At 43.1% G+C, this 17,854-nt stretch overlaps 1 pseudogene; it reads right to left on the bottom strand.

Moving 5' to 3' along the window:
• Window positions 1-1,913: 1,913 nt before the first annotated feature.
• Window positions 1,914-3,092, bottom strand: LOC122442506 (annotated as a pseudogene).
• Between the last annotated feature and the right edge of the window lie 14,762 nt (window positions 3,093-17,854).

Below are 17,854 nucleotides of genomic sequence, written 5' to 3'. Positions count from 1 at the left end.
AATAAGAAGGAGGAGACTCACACTACCTAGCTTCAAGACTTACTAAACTACAAAAATTGACAGTGTGCTATTGGTTTTTGTTTGTTTTTTTTTTTACTTTGGATGATTTCTTTTGTGTTTCATATATTATCTAGTTTCACATTCTCACAGGATCAGCAATTACAACAGCCACCTCGTCTTCTAAGTCTGAAAATGGCAAGACAGCCACAGCTGCAGCCAACAGCAAACAAAACAAAAAATTGCACAATTTTTTCTTCACTTTTCTTAAACTAAGGGCTGATGCTAAGGCTCACTGCTGAAGAACGGAAAAACTTTTTCTTCTTCATGCCTCAAAAGAAAACGTTAAACTTACCTGACAAGGCAGACAAGAGCTCTTCAATAATTAATTGTATGCACACATGAAGCTTTCAGTTCAGTTCAGTTCAATTCAGTCATAGTCATGTCCGACTCTTTGTGACCCCATGGACTACAGCACTGCCAGAATTCCCTGTCCGTCACCAACTCCTGGAGCTGCCTCAAACTCACATCCATTGAGTCGGTGATGTCATCCAACCATCTCGTCCTCTGTCATCCCCTTCTCCTCCTGCCTTCAATCCTTCCCAGCATCAGGGTTTTTTCCAATGAGTCAGTTCTTCGCATCAGGTCACCAAAGTATTGGAGCTTCAGCTTCAGCATCAGTCCTCCTAATGAATATTCAGGACTGATTTCCTTTAGGATGGACTGGTTGGATCTCCTTGCAGTCCAAGGGACTCTCAAGAGTCTTCTCCAGCACCACAGTTCAAAATAATCAGTTCTTCGGCTTTCAGCTTTCCTTATGGTCCAGCTCTCACATCCATACACGACTACTGGAAAAACCATAGCTTTGACTAGACAGACCTTTGTCAGCAAAGTAATGTTTCTGCTTTTTAATATGCTGTCTAGGTTGGTCATAGCAAGGAGCAAATATCTTTTAATTTCATAGCTGCAGTCACCATCTGCAGTGATTTTGGAGCCCAAAAAATAAAGTCTGTCACTGTTTCCGTTGTTTCCCCATCTATTTGCCATGAAGTGATGGGACCAGATGCCATGATCTTAGTTTTTTGAATGTTGAGCTTTAAGCCAGCCTTTTCACTCTCCTCTTTCATGTTGCATAAATATTTTGTGACACAGGGTACAAAAATACTTTCACTTTCTTGGTTGATTTCAAAGTTTGGAAAGACTGAGGAGCCATGGCAGGGGTGGGGTGTGCCAGGGTGCACCGGGGAGAGGTAAGTGAAATGAGCAAAGAAAGGATTTTCTTAACAGTTGTTGGCCCATCTGAGGAGGAGGAAGCAGAGGCCCCTGATTTGAAATGACCAGGAAAATGCTCTGTCTTGGCTGGGTGGTCCTTCCTGTTCAGCCTGGAAGTGAGTGGGTGGTGGTGGAGTGCCAGCCATCGAGCAGAACTGGCTACGGGGCTTGGTCCTCAATGAAGCCAGGTGGGTGTGGGGCAGAGGGGTGGGGAGAGGGACCCGGAGTGATGAGCCCTTAGTGGCCAGGTCTTGTTGCCATGGTGAAGCAATGTGAAAACAAACTGTGCACTCACATACACACAAGTTTTAAGTGTCTTAATTCATGCCAGAAAACATTCAAAATTAAATGCCTCAGGGTCTTGAGGTGGGGTTACGGAAGCAGATTTGGGAGGTTGGGCCTTGCTCAGTCCCCAAGGAGCCCTCCCAGCAAGAAGCCCCCTGAATCCAGCCCTGAGGCCTTGGAGAGAGGCTGTGGGGCAGGACAGGGCTGAGGAGGAAGAGAGGAAGAAAAAGAGGCCACTGAGTCAGGCTTAGAATTCCGTCTTTGGAGGGCGGCAGCAGCAGCAGCTCCACAGGGCGAGCTCAGGGTGGCTTCCTCCCCTGTGGGGTGGCGGCCTCGAGCTTGGTGACAAGGTTGAAGAGCTAACAGAAGTGCCGATATTTCCATCCTGGTTGGATGGTGTCGGAGGACGGGTACCAGCGCACCTGGTGCTTTTGAACTGTGGTGTTGGAGGAGACTCTTGAGAGTCCCTTGGACTGCAAGGAGATCCAACCAGTCCATCCTAAAGGAAATCAGTCCTGAATATTCATTGAAAGGACTGATGCTGAAGCTGAAGCTCCAATACTTTGGTGACCTGATGCGAAGAGCTGACTCATAGGGAAAAGACCCTGATGCTGGGAAAGATTGAAGATGAAAGAAGAAGGGGATGACAGAGGATTAGATGGCTGGATGGCATCACAGACTCGATGGGCATGAGTTTGAGGAAACTCCAGGAGTTGGGATGGACAGGGAAGCCTGGCGTGCTGAAGTCCATGGGGTCGCAAAGAGTGGGACACAACTGAGCGACTGAACTGAATGAACCAGCACACCTGAGCATGCAGGGTGGCGGCAGCAGCGGTGGCGGCTGGGTAGGTGAACGGCAGTATGTGAGATGGCTGGGGTCAGCTCCACGGTGTACAGAGGGTAGGGGGCCCAGGCCTCTGGGGATGTGGGGATCAGAGGGCCCCCATCGGGTTATAGGTGTCCCCTGCGATGAAGTGTGCTCCAAGGGTGGGGTGGGCTTTGGTAGGATTTGGTGTAACCATTCACTTGTTCTTCCCTTTGGCTCATCGGCTTCCCTTGTGGTTCCACTGGTAAAGAATACACTTGCAATTCGGGAGACCTGGGTCTGATCCCTAGGTTGGGAAGATCCCCTGGAAAAGGGAACGGCTACCCACTCCAGTATTCTGGCCTGGAGAATTCCATGGACTGTATAGTCCATGGAGTGGCAAAGAGTCGGACACGACTGAGCGACTTTCACTTTAGCTTGTTCTTGGCCATCTTGATGTTGCTTATGTCAAACTCTAGCCTCAAAGTCTGCGGGTTTTCAGCATCAAAGCGAATACCTTTCAGTTCTTGGAAGCTGCTGCTCCTGCCCGACAGTCAAAGATCACAAAACCAACAGGCTGTCCTGATGTGAGCTTGATCAAGGACCCTTCATACCCCTTGAAAGGCCTGAAGAGCAGGTAGAGTTGTCTGGGTTTAATATCCACAGGGAACCCACTGACCAACAGCGTCCTGACCTCGTCCTCCTCCAGGGTGCCACCGGAGCCCGTGCCGCACCGTCAGGCTTCAGGCTGCTCATGGTGCTGGGGTTGGCGAGGGGAAGGGGGTGCTGAGGGCTAGCTCTGCGCTGGCCCGGAGAGTAAGTGGGGAGGGGGCACGGTGAGCGGTGCGCTCCCGGGGTGCGGGGCGGGGTGGTGGTGAGAGTCACATCAAGTTTGGCGGGTGCAGCGTGGGGAGGCACCGCAAACCTGAGCGGTGTGCTATTGGTTTTATAGATCAATGGAACAGAAAATTCAGAAATGGATCCACATCTATATAGGCAACTGACTTTTGACAAAAGTGTCACAGCACTTCCAGGGAGAAAGTGTTATTTTTTTTCCCAACAGTTGCTGCTGAAACAATTGGATATCCATATGCCAAAAAAAAAAAAAAAGGCTGAATCCTTATACCACTGTACAAAAATTAATTTGACATAGCTTAAATTTAAGAGCTAAATCTACAAAAAAAACTTCTTGAAGAAAACATAGAAAAGAGTTTGTAAACTTGGATTCGCAACACTTTTTTCAATTAGAGACAAAGAGCACAAAAAATAATAGAAAAAAACTGATAAATCAGTTTCACTAAAATTTACAACCTCTGCTACTTGAAAGATACTCTTTAGGGAATGTGAGGACAGGCACAGACAAGGAGAAAATATAAACACAGGCATCTGATAAGAACTCATATCCAGGATATGGAAATCTCAAAATTAAGACAACTCAATTCAACACTGGATAACTCAATAAAACAATGGACAAAAGATCTCGACAGTTAACCCAAAAAGACATATAGATAACAGATAAGCTTATGAAAAGGTGTTCAACTTCATTAGTCACTGCGTGCATGCTAACTAAGTCACTTCAGTCGTGTCCGACTCTTTACAACCCATGGACTATAGCCTTCCAGGCTCCTCTATCCAAGGGATTCTCCAGGCAAGAATACTGGAGTGAGTTGCCATTCCTTTCTCCAGGGGATCTTCCTGACTCAGGGATCAAACCCAAGTCTCTTTATGTCTCCTGCATTGGCAAGTGGGCTCTTTACCACTATCGTCACCTGGGAAGCCCCCATTAATCACTCAGTTCAGCTCAGTCACTCAGTCAGGTCTGACTGTTTGCAACCCATGGACTGCATGCAACACACCAGGCTTCTCTGTCCAATCATCTCATCCTCTATCATCCCCTTATCCTCCCACCTTCAATCTTTCCCAGTATCAGGGTCTTTTCCCAATGAGTCAGTTCTTTGCATCAGGTGGCCAAAGTATTGGAGCTTCAGCTTCAGCATCAGTCCTTCCAATGAATATTCAGGACTAATTTCCTTTAGGATTATAGTCATCCGTAGTCATTCATAGTAACTAGGGAAATGCAAATTAAAACCACAATGAGATGTCACTGCACATCCACTAAAATGGCTAAAAAAATTTTTTTCATTTATTTTTATTAGTTGGAGGCTAATTACTTTACAATATTGTAGTGGTTTTTGCCATACATTGACATGAATCAGCCATGGATTTACATGTGTTCCCCATCCCAATCCCCCCTCCCACTTCCCTCCCCATCCCATCCCTCTGGGTCTTCCCAGTGCACCAGCCCTGAGCACTAGTCTCATGCATCCAACCTGGGCTGGTGGTCTGTTTCACCCTTGATAGTATACTTGTTTCAATGCTGTTCTCTCTGAACATCCCACCCTCGCCTTCTCCCACAGAGTCCAAAAGTCTGTTCTGTACATCTGTGTCTCTTTTTCTATTTTGCATATTGGGTTATCATTACCATCTTTCTAAATTCCATATATATGCATTAGTATACTGTATTGGTCTTTATCTTTCTGGCTTGCTTCACTCTGTATAATGGGCTCCAGTTTCATCCATCTCATTAGAACTGATTCAAATGAATTCTTTTTAATGGCTGAGTAATATTCCATGGTGTATATGTACCACAGCTTCCTTATCCATTCGTCTGCTGATGGGCATCTAGGTTGCTTCCGTGTTCTGGCTATTATAAACAGTGCTGCGATGAACATTGGGGTGCACGTGTCTCTTTCAGATCTAGTTTGCTCGGTGTGTATGCCCAGGAGTGGGATTGCTGGGTCATATGGCAGTTCTATTTCCAGTTTTTAAAGAAATCTCCACACTGTTCTCCATAGTGGCTGTACTAATTTGCATTCCCACCAACAGTGTAAGAGGGTTCCCTGTTCTCCACACCCTCTCCAGCATTTATTGCTTGTCGACTTTTGGATAGCAGCCATCCTGACTGGCATGTAATGGTACCTCATTGTGGTTTTGATTTGCATTTCTCTGATAATGAGTGATGTGGAGCATCTTCTCATGTGTTTGTTAGCCATCTGTATGTCTTCTTTGGAGAAATGTCTGTTTAGTTCTTTGGCCCATTTTTTGATTGGTTCATTTATTTTTCTGGAATTGAGCTTCAGGAGTTGATTGTATATTTTTGAGATTAATCCTTTGTCTGTTGCTTCATTTGCTATTATTTTCTCCCATTCTGAGGGCTGTCTTTTCACCTTGCTTATAGTTTCTTTTGTTGTGCAAAAGCTTTTAAGTTTAATTAGGTCCCATTTGTTTAGTTTTGCTTTTATTTCCAATATTTTGGGAGGTGGGTCATAGAGGATCTTGCTGTGATTTATGTCAGAGAGTGTTTTGCCTATGTTCTCCTCTAGGAGTTTTATAGTTTCTGGTCTTTCATTTAGATCTTTAATCCATAAAATGGCTAAAATTTTAAAGACTGATGATACCAAGTCCTAAGCATCTGGAAATCTCATTCATTGCAAAATGGAACAGTTGATTTAAATGATTTGACAGTTTCTTAAAAGGTTTAACATACCCCTACCATGTAACCCAGAAAACCCACTCCTAGGTACTCCAAAAGAAATGAAAAATGTGCTTACACAAAGAAATGTATACCAATGTTTTGTAGCATCTTTATTCATACTAGCCAAAATTTAAGACAGTCTAGGAACTGATGAATGGATCAACAAATAATGGTATATCTACACAGGAAATGATACTGAACTAAAAAGGAAAGAACTATGATGATACAACAACTTGGATGAAACTCAAAAGCATTATGCAAAGTGAAAGAAGCTAAATAAACAAACTAAAAAGCTTCATACTGTATGATCCTATTTGTATGACATTTTTTCTGGAGGTAGGGGAGACAGGAAATCAGATCAGTGTTTGCCTGGAGCTGGGAGTGGGAGAAGAAAAATTACTACAGAGGGGCAAGAGAAATGTCCAGGGTGCTGAAAATGTTCTCTGTCTTGATTGTAATTGCTACAAAACAGAATACAATTGTCAAAACTCATCGACAAAATAGTTAACATGGATAAATTTTATTGTATATAAATTGTACTTTATGTGTAATAACACTTCATATTAAAAATAAAACATTGTAGAAAATAAAAATAGTCATATTTTAGGTCTTGGGCTAGAGAAACGTTTCTTAAGTAAAATGAAAATGCATTGACAACAAAATACTGACAGAGTTGACGTAGCACTAAAGCGAGAATCTTCACAGTGGTCTACAAGGTCCTACATGAACTGGTTCTCTGATCAGTTTGGACTCATCTCCTGCCTCTTCCTGCTCATTCAGTCCAGTCCTTTTGCCCTTTTATTATTCGTCACACACATCAGGCACACTTCTGCCTCAGGGCTTTCACCAATTCTGTCTTATAACTGTAGGTCTCCTTCAACACAAAGGAAATTAATTTCAAGGGATGTCTACAGCCATGCCAGACCCATCCTCCAACCTGGCGCCGCAGTTCCAAGTGTAATTCCAGGGCAGACCCAGATAGGCCCAGCTTATCTGATTGGGAAGTGAGGCAGATAGATGAGCCTGAGAAAGGACCTCTGTCCCTATGGTTTTGAATTGGTGATGGCCAAAGACTACGTTTCAGTGGAGAGACACTGCTTAATTCCTAATCACTGCTCAGTTAGGAGAAGCCAAACTTTTAGCTATAGATGTTTCTTAATTAAACCACAAACTTCCCTGAGTGGCTAATTAGGACCAAAGCAGGGTAGCTGGGGAATTCTCAAACAGAATTTCTCCCGAGCCTTGTTAACAAGGTCATAGACTAGACCAGGCTGCAAAGAGACAGTTTCCAGAGCACTGAAACTTTTCTGATATTTCACATTCGAAGCACAGAAACTTTTCTCTTTCCCCAAGAGATTATAATCACCAGCTCCATCATCAAAAGCAATTTCCCAGCCTGGCTCTTGGCTAACTAACTCCCCAGCCTCATTTACTCTTCATGACATCTCATTTTCTCATTCCCAGAACAACAAATAGGTTTCACCTCTTATGCCACCACCACTTAATTAAGAGTAGTTGTCTAGTAATGTTAATTTGAGAATGGTTCAAGGCCTCTGCTGAATCCCAGTGAGGAAAATGCTCTGTGATAGATTAGCTATGTCTGCCATGGATATAGAATGGGAAGAGGTTGCAGCAAGCCAGCTATGTATTCACCATCCAAGTGTGTGTGTGCTAAGTTGCTTCAGTCATGTCTGACTCTTTATGACCTCACAGACTATAGCCCTCCAGGCTCCTTTGTCCATGGGATTCTCCAGACAAGAATACTGGAGTGGGTTGCTATGCTCTCCTCCAGGGGATCTTCCCAACCCAGGGATTGAATCCCCATCTCTTGCATCTCCTGCACTGGCAGGTGGGTTCTTTACCCCTAGCATCACCTGGGAAGCCCAATTCACCATCAATATCCTATATCAAATTCTGGACTATGCTGCATTCCCCAAACACGTCTTTTTACACAACTCCATGTTTTCATATGGGATTGTATTATCTTTGCCTCTCTTTTCCACTTAGTTGTGTGGGCTTAGTCACTCAGTCATGTCCGACTCTTTTTGACCTCATGGACTGTAGCTTGCCAGGTACCTCTGTCCATGGGGATTCTCCAGGAAAGAATACTGAAATAGGTTGCCATGCCCTCCTCCAGGAGGTCTTCCCAACCCAGGGATCAAACCCAGGTCTCCCGCATTGCAGGTGGATTCTTTATCATCTGAGCCACCAGGGAAGCCCTTTCCACTTAGTTAATGCCTAGTTACCATCCCTTGAGGCCTGACATCGCCTCTATAGCTTTCTCTGAGCATTCCTCTTATCCTTGGGTCCAAATGGGATTAATAACTCTCTCCATTGTGCTTTTAGTATTGGATTATCACTGCAAGTACCACACTGATCTGGGTATGCTGGGATGCTATGCAAGAATAAACTAGAGAGAAGTTCTTGGTGGATGGACCAGAACAGAGACTGGTAGTGACACTCACGGGAAAAGGAAAACAAAAAACAGTAGAGATGTTTGTGGTGGGGGAATAGGAGACAAAAAATAGAACCTATAGGAATTTGTTGTTGATGTTGTTTAGTCACTAAGTCACGTCTGACTCCATGGGCTGTAGCCCACCAGGCTCCTCTGTCCTTAGAATTTTCCAGCAAGAATACTGGAGTGGGTTGCCATTTCCTTCTTCATGAGATCTTCCTGACCCAGGGATCAAACCTGAGTCTCCTGCATCCCCTCCATTGGCAGGTGGATTCTTTACCACTGAGCCATCAGGGAAGCCCATATTATAATGCTACTTAAACATAAATAATAGTAGAGCTATGTATAAATAAATGTCTTAGGCTAACAGTACTTATACAATTATAAAACCAAAATAATAAACAGAAAAACAGCATTAATTTAATGCTATGCGTTATATCATTTTGCTGAAACTAAATTACATTTCATAACATGAAGTGACTCTTCAATGGCATATTGAGCATAACATCTTATTGTATGCTGTGGGATGACTCACTTCTCCCACCACTTTATTCCAACTACCAAGAAATTACATTATGTACCACGCACCTAGTATAGGACCAAATCACATAGTTTACAAAATCTGACTTCATTTCATATCAACCTGAAACAACTAAAGTGGTACTATCTGATGTTGATGTACTTGTAAATACAAATACAAATGTGAATAGTCAAAACAAAAATTCGAGAGACTCTCCCATTTAAAGCAATTGAGGGTGTAGCTACTGAGTATTCAGAAGAGAGTGAGTAATTGGTGAAAAAAAAAAGCGTAATCTTATATTACTAGAAGTCTCTGAAAAGGACACACTAAAGGGTGAAGGAAAATGACCCCAGAGGGAAGCACAAAATGCAGAAAGAAATGAAGCACCTCGTAAAGAGCAAAAATACAGGTAAATGAATATTAATGAATTAATATTCATTAAAAGTGAATATTGCCTGTTTAACCAAAAGTAAGAGTGTCTTATGAAGTTTAAAATACATTTTGAATTAAAATATATTACCACTATAGCATAAAAGGCAAGAGGAAAGGAAATAGAGTTCAAATATCCTAGCGTTCTTGCATTAACCAGGACGTGGTAAAAAATATACATACATACGGGACTTTAATAAGTAAATGCTATATGTTGTAATGTCTAAGGTAAGCACTAAGAAAATAGTTTAAAATATATAACTAATAAGCTAATCTTAAAGAGGAAAGCAAAGTTGAAGAATTGCAGTGAACAGTTTTAAGACTTACACTGATGTGTGCACCCTGCCATGTGTAAAATAGCCAGCTAGTGGAACCCCGCTGTATAGCACAGGGAGCTCAGCTCAGCGCTCTGTGGTGACCTACATGGGTGGGATGGGAGGTTAGGAAGGAGGTCGAAGAAGAAGGGGATGTATACGTAAATATAGCTGATTCACTTCATTATTCAGTAGAAACTAATGCAACATTATAAAGCAATTATCATGCTTTAGCTCAGTCTCTCAATCACGTCCCACTTTTTGCAATGCCATGGACTATAGTCTGCCAGTTTCCTCTGTCCATGGAATTTTTCAGGCAAGAATACTGGAGTGGGTTGCCGTTTCCTTCTCCAGGGGATCTTTTCAACCCAGGGATCGAACCCTCGTGTCCTGCATTGGCAGGTGGATTCTTTACCACTGCACCACCTGGGAAGCCCATAAAGCAATTATATCCCAAATGAAAAAAAAAAAAAACCTACTATAAAGCTAAAAGTCAGTGTGGTCTTGTCATAAGGATAAACGGATCAGTGAAACATAGCAGAGTCCAGAAATAGACCCACACAAATAGAGTGGCTTAATCATTTACAAAGGTGCCGGTGCACCGTTGGGGTGGCAAAGAGTTGGACACAGCTTATCGACTCATTATGAACAACAAGTCAACTAAAATCCACCTCAAAATACATGTAGACTATGCATATGGAAATTATATTATCTGTGGCATATGGATGCATTTTTAATCTGTTTGGTAGGATGTAGGATGAAGTGTCCAGAAAGGATTAGCCTTAATAGCAAGGAGGTTTTCTATTAGCCTTAATAGCAATAGCCTTATAGCAACATTTCCCAAGAAAATGTTGATGACATATCAATGATAACTTTTCTATTAAATCTCTGTGCAAAAGGAGATTGCAATTTCTTCTGCTATTTCTGGAACCACAAGGGAAGTCAGTCTACATGGTCTGGGAACCAGGAGCTCAAGCTCTTGAAGAGAGAGTCCAGATGACCAACACACAAGACCTAGGCATCTGGGACTCATTAGAGTCTTCCCCTTCAAGGGACCCCTCCTCAGCCTGGGGCACATTTGGAGTCACTCGATTTCTTCTTATTCTGCTGCCTTGCGTGCGGTCCCAAGATTTGAAAAGGCAACCGACAGTATCTTGGGTCACATTATCTGGGATCTTGCCACCAAGCTACTTCCCTCAAGCCAGCATCCCAGATCCTGGAAAATTCCAAAAGCCTAAATCATTTGAACATGTGCTAACTGCATTTTTTTTGTGACCACTGACCTTCAGAATGGAAAGAATATGGAGCTTAGGCGCCACTCAGACGTATGCCGTGCTCATCACAGGAAAAGCCTCTTAGATCTGGGTCATCAGTGAGCACAGTCTGGACACAGCACTTGGCCATGACTTCTTTTCCTGGTTCTGCCATTTACAGGCTTTATGACCTCACAGAAATCTCTCTTTTCTGAGCTTCAGTCATCTAATCTGGAAATACAAGGAAGAACCCTAATTTCACAGAGCTGTTTTCATGATAATTAATAAGATATCGTGTGTGATGAGATTAGCACAGTGCAACACTGTCAAACAGGGAGCAGATGGACAGCTGGGGGGTAGCGGGAAGAGTAGGAAATGGAGAGACTACTCAGTGGGTGCAGGGTTTCCTTTCGGAATGATAAAAATGTTCTGGAACTAAATACTGCACCATAGTGAACGCACCAAATGCCACTCAATAATATACTTTAGAACAGTTAAAGTGGTCAACTTTATGTTAAAAAACAAGAAAAGCCCTGCTATCCCTCCCACCTCTCTACCTCATAGGGTGAGTGGGTAGGAGGTAGAAACCAGGATCTGTCCTGAGTCCCTCCTACAGAGACGAGAACTGAGAACTAAGACAAGAGCAGGCACTTGAGTATCCCTGGGTGAGGAAAGGGGGGACTCTGCATCGGAGCTTCACCCAAAGTGGCCAGAAGGGAGGCGGGGAGGGGAACTTAGCAGCAGATGGGAGGTTTGTGGGGACAGCTTTTCAGCGAACATTATCATGTTGGGTAGAGTGCAAGTCACAGATCAGAAAGAAGATAGCAGGCCTGGAAAAAGTGAGTCACAAGGAGAGGAACGAAAAAAACGTGTCATCTAAAGAGGAAATGAATGACCAAGAGGCAGCCCAGTAGGGTGCGCGGTCTCCATCTGCGGCTCATTAACAGAATCATCTGGAAATATATCACCATCACCAATGCCCACCGCATCACCGCACCCTCCACCCTTCATCCTCACCCCACGCCCATCCCTGCTGAGTCTTTGGTTCTGAAGGTCTTGAGCCTTAGGGCCTGTGGTGAAAATTGACTGCACATTGGAATCGCACTCCCACAACTTTGTAGCTGTACCACTCTGGACAGCTAACCTGATTTTTCTGCATCTTAGTTTCACCTTTATGAAACAGGAAAATCTACTCACAGGCTGTTGGTAAGAGTTAATGAAATTGACAGGTCAAGTACATGCCACAGAGTAGGCTCTTAATAAATACTTATTCCCTTTCCACTTCTCCAATGGCGCATGTCACACTGAATCCATTTAGTCTTTCCATCAGGTCACAAAGCAAAAGAAGGGATAGCAGGGGATTTTAAATAGAGAACAAGAACCATTCCCCATGATAAATGTGTTTGAAAGGTGACTTTTCACTTATTTTTGTGGCGTATAATCACTTTACAGTGTTGTGTTAGCTTCTGTTGTACAGCAAAATGAATCAGCTGTATGTATACACACATCCCCTCCCTCTTGATCCTCCCTCCCACCCCTCTAGTTCATCACAGAGCATCAAGCTGAGCTCCCTGTGCTATAGAGCATCTTCCCACTGGCTATTCATTTTACACCAGGTTGTGTCTGTATGTCAACCCAGTTTGTCCCACTCTCCCCTTCACTCCTGTGTCCACATGTCCATTTTCTATGTCTGTGAAAATAAGACATTTTTATTTTAGTTTATTTTTCTTTATTTTTAAAATTTTTTTTTCTTTTTTTATTCTTTTAGTTTAAAAGATGACTTTTTAAAAGAGAGTCCTTGTTGAAGGGTTAAAATCTGCCCTAGAGGAAGCTTTATTCACAATAGTAGAAAAAAAAAGAAGAAACAACAAAAATGTCTATGAACAATTGACCAGAAAAGATTGTCGACTGTGCTATACATTAAACATTTGCATAGCAATAAATAATATCAGGTGGCTGATCCACACAACATTGACGTCAACTGATATGCTGAGCAAAAATGTCAGACACAAAAGGGTACATTCTGTATCACAGTAGTGTTCTGTATGCTGTGTGCTGTATCTCTGATCTTCTGCACTTCCGTGATTTCACTTGATAAGTTCTTGGCTGGCAATAATGTTGAGCTGTGTTCAGGTCAACAGTGGTGCCATTGTGATGTTCTTTGGAGTGTTCTCAGGTGCAAAACAGAACTTAAGAACTCAGATCCACCAAGGTGGACTATCTCTGCTTGCCAGCCTCTTTGAACACCCTCCCATGGATGGAGACTATCCCACATTATGGGTCCCTCCTTCCCAATGTTCAAGCCAAAAAACTCACTTTCCCACCTCCTCTTGGAGCCAGAGTGCAGGTTTGTGAGCTAGGCTCTACCAATCAGACGTGAAGTAAAAGTGACTTGAATTCGAAGTAGAGAAAAGTGAGCAAGTAGGCACTGTGCAGAATGAATGCATTTTCTGGCAAGGGTGGGTAGCAGTAGCCAGCTTTCAGGGGCAGCAGTGGTGGGGTCCAGTCAGCAGAGGTGCAGTCGGAGATGTCTGTGTCCCGCGGCAGCAGCAGAGGCATCTTCACTCGGGCAGTAGCTGCTGTTCCTGGGTGTGACGCCTCTGAGTCTCGTTCTCTGGTCCAACAGCTGTTTCCATGAGCTACACAATGTCCTTTAATCAACTCCTTCCTGCTGAAATGGGCTAGAGGAACCCATTTGTTCTACTTCTTTGGAGAACCCTGAATGCTACAGGGGGTGATCCACTCAGGGCTCTTAGCACAATAGCACATATATTTATATATGTATGTATGTATATGGGGGAGATGGATATATAGAAATAATATAGATATAAAAATAAATATATATATGTATGTGTGTGTATATGCGGGAGATAGATAAATAGAGATGATATAGACATAAATACAGAGATATATATAGATACAAATGGCTTTGTTTTGGTTTACTGGCTCCCACCATTGTCAGGGTTGGAAAGTCTAACATCCACAGCGCACTCAGTCACTCAGGCATGTCTGACTCTTTGGGACCCCATGGACTGTAGCCCACCAGGCTCCTCTGTCCATGGAATTCTCCAGGCAAGAATATTGGAGTGGGTTGCCATTTCCTCCTCTAGGGTATCTTCCCCACCCAGGGATCGAACTCCTGTCACCTGTGACCCCTGCATTGGCAGGCAGATTCTTTACGACTGAGCCACCTGGGAAGCTCAAAATCCAGAAGGGCAGAATAAAATCCATAGGGCAGGCCAGCAGGCAGGAGACTCAGATAGGGGTTGATATTGTTGTTTTGAAGCAGAATTTAGGAGTTTGGGATTAACCCATACACACTACTATATATAAAATAGGTAAACAACTTAGGACCTACTGTATAGCACAGGGAATTATATTCAATGTCTTGTATTAACCTATAATGGAAGTGAATCTGGAAAAGAATATATACATATAATACACATATGTAATATATATGTAACTAAATCACTTTGTTGTATACCAGAAACTAATTTAAAATTTTAAATCCACTCTACTACTATTTTTTTATTTTTAGTAGAGTGGATTTAAAATGTTATATTAGTTTCAGGTATACAGCAAAATGATTCTGTTACATATATATTACATATATGCGTTATATATACAATTCAGTTACATACACATATGTTCTCTTGGAAGCATCAGCTTTTGTTCTTAAGGCTTTTCAAACTAGATGATGCCCAGCTACATTAGCAGGAGTCATCTCCTTTCTCAAAATCAACTGACTGCAGTATTAAGTAGCTTGCAAAATACCTTGGCAGCCACACCCAGATTAGTGTTTGATTAAATAACTGTAGTCCAGCCAAGCTGACACAGAAAATGAATCACCACACCCTTCAAATCAAAATTCCAGGAATGAGCACTCAAATTATGAACATTAAGATCCTTCACTCTTAGGAGGGCTTCCCTGATGGCTCAACAGTAAAGAATCCGCCAGCAATGCAGGCGACATGGGTTCAACTCCTGGATCAAGAGGATCCCCTGAAGAAGGAAATGGCAACCCACTCCAGTATTCTTGCCTTGGACAGAGACGCCTGGAGGGCTACAGTCCATAGAGTCGCAAGAGTTGGACACAATTTAGCAACTAAACAACAACAACTCCTAGGAGAAATATCATATGACATCCCTTATATGTGGAATTTAAAAAGAAATGATACAAATGAGCTTATTTACAAAACAGAAGATTCACTTTTAGAGAGTGAACTTGTGGTTGCCAGTGGGGAAGGACAGGGAAAAAAGATAGAGAGTTTGGGACGAACATGTACACACTCTATTTAAAATGGATAACCAACAAGGACCTTTGGTATAGCACAAGGAACTCTGCTCAATATTATGTGGCAGCCTGGATGGGAGCCGAGTTTGGGGGAGAATGGATATATGTGTTTGCATGGCTGAGTCCCTTTAATGTCTACCTGAAACTATCACAAAATTATTAATTGGCTATACTCCAATATAAAAAAAAGGTTTTTTTAATTTATTTTAATCAGAGGCTAATTACTTTACAGTATTGTAGTGGTTTTTGCCATACATTGACATGAATCAGCCATGGGTGTAAATTTAAAGATCCTTTATTCTTTTTTTTTTAATTAATTGATTTATTTTAATTGTGGAGGCTAATTACTTTACCATACTGTGGCAGTTTTTGCCATACATCGACTTGAATCAGCCACAGGTACACATGTGTCCCCCATCCTGAACCCCCCTCCCATCTCCCTCCCTACCCCATCCCTCTGGGTTGTTTCAGAGCACTAGCTTTGAGTGCCCTGCTTCATGCATCAAATTTGCACTGGTCATCTATTTCACATATGATAATATACATGTTTCAATGCTATTCTCTCAAATCATCCCACCCTCACCTTCTCCCACAGAGTCCCAAAAGTCTGTTCTTTACATCTGTGTCTCTTTTGCTGCCTTGCATATAGGGTCGTCGTTACCGTCTTTCTAAATTCCATATACATGCGTTAATATACTGAATTGGTGTTTCTCTTTCTGACTTACTTCACTCTATATAATAGGCTCCAGCTTCATCCACCTCATTAGAACTGACTCAAATGCATTCTTTTTTCATAGCTGAGTAATATTCCATTGTGTACATGTACCACAACTTCCTTATCCGTTCATCTGCTGATGGACATCTAGGTTGCTTCTGTGTCCTAGTTATTGTAAACAGAGTTGCAAAGATCCTTCATTCTTAAGAAGTCTTCTTGGTACATTTGATAGAGTTTCTATTTACAAAAGTTCCACACACAGTTGTCCATACAAAACAAAGTCCCCTTAATCTAGGAATCTTTATTCAAAAAAGACTATCTCTAGGATCTATCCCATCCTCCCATCCCCACAGCCCTTCACCTGGCACCCAGCGGCCATCCTGTCTTGGCTGGACCACAGCCACAGCCTCAGTACGTTCTGCCTCGCTGCGGTCCTTCCTGCTCTACTCTGCCATCCACCCTACCCGAGGCTGCTTTTTCTAAATCTCTAGGCTGATTGTGTCTCTGCTGATTCAATTCCTTCCAGAGCCATCCTACTGCATCTGTCAGCAGCTATTCGTGTTTGGTTATAAGCAGCAGACTCCCAACTCTGACCAATTTAAGTGACAGAGGAATTCATGGACCAGCCCCCCAGAATGGAAGGAACAGCTAAGGTTTTGAGAAGGTTATCAATCCAGGCTTCCCTGGAGATGTTGAAAGCAAGAACAAATGGACAGTGTTTTCAGAGCCCAGCTGTGGGGACTTCTGGGGCAGTCCAGTGATTAAAACTCCATGCTCTCAATGCGGAGATGCATGGGGCGCTGGTTCAATCCCTGGTCAGGGAACTAAGATCCCACATGACGATCGGCCACAGCCAAAAACAGAGAGAGAGAGAAAGAGAGAAGAGAGAGAGCCCAGCTGTGGGGGAAAAGCCCAGTCTTCTCAGTCTCCATGCAACTTTACACAGGGGCTGGTGTATAAAAAGAGGGTGTTTCACTGACCAGGATGGATTCACAGGCCCACCTCTTGGCCAGGAAGGGACCCTGGATGGAGCCACCAGACTGAAATTAACACAGAGCGAAGGATTCTCAGCAAAGTCAAAGCATTAGAAGAAGAGAGGAAATAGATACAGGCCCTGCAAGGACAAGACACAGCTATGCCATGCCCACTCCAAGCACCCAAAGGGTCCTTCTACTTTAGAGCGGCTGGGGGAGCAGGCAAGGGTGGCATTCTCTTAATTCAGCAGGACCAGAGAGAAATGATGGAAGCAGTCCCCAGTCAGCTAAAGAGAGACAAGGACTTTTTGGACCACAAGACAGTAGACCCAGCCAGGGACCCTCAGCTTGGACCCCAATTTCCTGCATTGTTTCTGTCATCATTCCTCACAAGGAACTCTAAACCCAACGTGGGAGCATGAAGAAGCTTTTCCAATCTCTTACCTCATCCCTCTGACCTCTCCTCCTCTGTTGCTGGCTATGGGGGTCTGTGTGGCTGGGCAGAGTCTGAGGGCTCCAGAGTCAAGCAGGGTAGGACAGTGTGAGCTAGAAGGGAGATCACACTCACCTGAGTGCTCATCTTTCATTGTTTTCCTCTTTATTGTCTGCTCTGCCCTCGCTGGAATGTGAGCTCCATGCAGACTGAAGCCTGTCATTTCTTAAGACTTTGAACTTTACAGGAGATATTTTTTTTTTTTTACAGGAGATATTTTTTAATTATTATTTTATTATTGAGGTAGAGTTGATTTACTTTATTACATTTCAGGTGTAAAACATAGTGATTCAGTATTTTCATAGATTATACTCCATTTAAAGTGAAAGGGAAGTCACTCGGTCGTGTCCGACTCTTTGTGACCCCATGGACTGTAGCCTACCAGGATCCTCCGTCCATGGGATTTTCCAGACAAAAGTACTGGAGTGGGTTTCATTTCCTTCTCCAGGGGATCTTCCCAACCCAGGGATCGAACCCAGGTCTCCCACATTGTAGGCAGACGCTTTACCATCT

The sequence above is a fragment of the Cervus canadensis genome, chromosome 5, assembly GCF_019320065.1.
Source record: "Cervus canadensis isolate Bull #8, Minnesota chromosome 5, ASM1932006v1, whole genome shotgun sequence".
Classification (NCBI taxonomy): domain Eukaryota; kingdom Metazoa; phylum Chordata; class Mammalia; order Artiodactyla; family Cervidae; genus Cervus; species Cervus canadensis.
The sequence above is the reverse complement of the archived record's forward strand: the minus strand, read 5'-3'. Positions and strand labels throughout refer to the sequence as shown.